Source organism: Poecilia reticulata, linkage group LG9, assembly GCF_000633615.1.
Source record: "Poecilia reticulata strain Guanapo linkage group LG9, Guppy_female_1.0+MT, whole genome shotgun sequence".
Classification (NCBI taxonomy): Eukaryota; Metazoa; Chordata; class Actinopteri; order Cyprinodontiformes; family Poeciliidae; genus Poecilia; species Poecilia reticulata.
In genome coordinates, this window is record NC_024339.1 from 30441517 (window position 1) to 30444693 (window position 3177).

The following is a 3177-nucleotide window of genomic DNA, read 5'->3' on the forward strand; positions in this document are numbered from 1 at the left end:
GGGTTGGAGAACTGGAGCACATGCTAGGTGCTAATGCTAATATCTCCCGATTGACAGATTAAATAAACGGAGACCGCCTCCAAACACAGACTTGATGTCTTGTGGCTTGTCTGATCACCACACAACACACACAACGCAAAAATCCACTGGTCACACATATAAGAGGCATTAGTTTATAAAAGTCGAGGCAAACCTAAATTTACCATTTTAAAAACAAAAAGGCTGCACAGTGGCACAGTAGGTAGAGCTGTTGCCTTGCAGCAAGAAGGTTCTGGGTTCAATTCCTGGCCCCGGTCTTTCTGCATGGAGCTTGCATGTTCTCCCTGTGCATGCGTGGGTTTTCTCCGGGTACTCCGGCTTCCTCCCACAGTCCAAAAACATGACTGTTAGGTTAATTAGTCTGTCTAAATTGTCCCTAGGTGTGAGTGTGTGTGTGCATGGWTGTTTGTCCTGTSTGTCTCYGTGTTGCCCTGCGACAGACTGGCGACCTGTCCAGGGTGTACCCCGCCTCTCGCCCGAAACGTAAGCTGGAGATGGGCACCAGCAACCCTCCCGACCCCACTAAGGGACAAGGGTGTAAAGAAAATGGATGGATGGATGGAAAAACAAAAAGCAGCAGGAGAATGTAACTTCATAGCCTCATTTTATAAGCAGAATCTCAGAGGAAAAAAAAAGAAGAGAAATTACGTTGTGTAATGCAAGAACATATTATAGCAGCCAAGTCAAAAAATTCACTCTAACGTAGATTATAATTATGAAACAGCAAAGGTAGATGTCCTATTTTCGGGATTCGGGAAATACGTGATTTGTACCATTTGTTCTGTGGGTTTTCCTTGTGGATCGGTGACACTTAAACGGCTGTWAAGCAAAGGTTTTGGACCTTAATCTGACTACCTGTGTGGTTTGGATCGGGTTGAAGCGTTGCTCTCGGCTGTTCTTAAATTACCGTGCTCGGCATCAGAGGGGCGTTCTGACTGCATGTTAAATGTATTTTATATAATTGTCATATAAACAAAAGCTAAGGAGTTGCCTCCCACATTATTTTCCAACAAATTATTCCACTGAAAGAAATGTGTACAGCTCCCTTTTAACCTCTGTCTTCCCATTTCTGACGCTGGATCTTCAATATCCTCAAGCTTTGAAATTGCAGGCAGCTACAAACCGTGTGTTAGCTGTAGTGGCTAAGTTTTGGCTACAGGTTTCTGTTGCCTTGATATCAGCAGGAAAATGAAAAAACTAAGCACTGGGTGGTACCGGCTAATTACTGGACACAACGACACACCAAAAAACTTGATTGTTGTACCAGTAGCTCACAGATGTTTAAAGTTTTGCATCTTTTTCATGGTACAGATCTTGCAGCTTTGGCTAAAAACAATAGGAGCAAGCAGGACCCAGAACCAATCTGTGGCATAAATTCAAACGGAAATACGTCACCACCTCTCGTGGCATATACCCCATTGCGTCATGAGCCACCGGCAAAAGGTCAAGCAAGGTGACCGGCTTATGTTGTACAAAAAAACCTCAACAAAAAAAATAATAATTTTAGTACATGTTATGTGTCAGAAGAGGGCTTAGGAAATAATGGGGTAGAGAGTGAAGAGGAAGGGGGCAAGGACTGTTCCTTGTGGAGCCCCATTGCTGCAGACAACCTTGTCCCTTCTGACAGCTCTGGGTCCTCACATACTGTTGCCGTTTTGTGAGGTAATCCAGGTGATGAGGTGGTGGTCCAGACCCGTGTACTCCAGCTTGTCCTTCAGTATCATGGGTTGGATGGTGTTAAAAGCACTTGCGAAATAAAAAAACATGATTCTCATTGTGCTCCCAGTATTCTCCAGGTGAGAAAGACAGCTGTGTAGAAGGTGAATGATGGCATCCTCCACTCTAATGCCAGGTTGGTAGGCAAATTGAAGTGGGTCCATAGATGGACTCACCAGGGGGTGGAGGTGGGCAAGAAGCAGTATCTCCATGGTCTTCATCAGGTGAGATGTCAATGCAACCAGCCTGTAGCTGTTGAGGTCTTTTGGCACTAGTACCACGCAGGATGTCTTCCACAGCTGTGGGACTTTCCCTAACCTCAAGCTGAGATTAAAGATGTACTCGGTCACATCACACAACTCATCTGCACAGGTCTTGAGAAGCCTTGAGCTGATGCCCTCTGGACCTGCAGCCACCTGCAGGTCCACTACTCAGGCGCCACCTGCAGTGGCGCCTGAGTAGTGCCCCCACTACTCAGGCACCTGCTCCCCCGAGTAGGAGAGTGATCAAACCTACTGAAGAATAGATTGAGTTCATTCACCCACTTCTGGTCCCCACAATCCTGGGAGTCGGGCTTCTTGTGGCCAGAAATAGCTTTAAGGCTGTTCCAGACTCCGCTGACATTATTCTGCTGCAGCTGGACCTCCATTTTCCGTGGAAATGGAAAATAGAGGTTTCCATTTCCACAGAAACCTCCATTTCCGTGGAGGTTTCCGAGGGTCTTTCTCGGATCTTTCTCTGAGAAAGACCCTCTCGAATCTTTCTCCTCAGCTCTCTCTGCACAGCTTTCATCTCCTCTTTGTTTCCTGACCTAAAAGCCCTCTTCTTCTCCTTCAAGAGGGCCTTTATATCAGGATTGATCCAGGGTTTGTTGTTGGAGAAAAACTGAACAGTCTTTGTGGGTACGGTGTTCTCCACACAGAAATTGACATAATAYGTTATGAAGTGTTTGAGTCCATCAATATCTTCTCCATAAGGATCACACATTTCCTCCCACAAAGTTGTGCTGAAACAGTCTTTCAAAGCTTCCTTAGTCTTTGCACTCCATTTCCTCACTGTGAGGATGACGGCTGGTTCTCTGTGTACGAGTGGTTTGAACACAGGCAAAAGATGAATCAGGTTGTGATCAGATCTTCCCAGGGGAGGAAGGGGTAATGAGTTATATGCCTCCTTGGTATTGGCATAAAACAGATCCAGTATTTTATTTTCTCTGGTGTGGCAGGTGACATACTGGGTGAAGATAGACAGCGTTGAGGATGGAGAAGAATGGTTGAAATCCCCCGAGATCAGAAGTAGGGCCTGCAGTGGCGGAGCCAGACTTTTAAAGTTGGGGGAGCCAAGGGGGGGCCAGGACTACCTCTGGGGGGGGCAAAATTTTAAATGTGTGTGCGCACACACACACACACATATTATATATATATA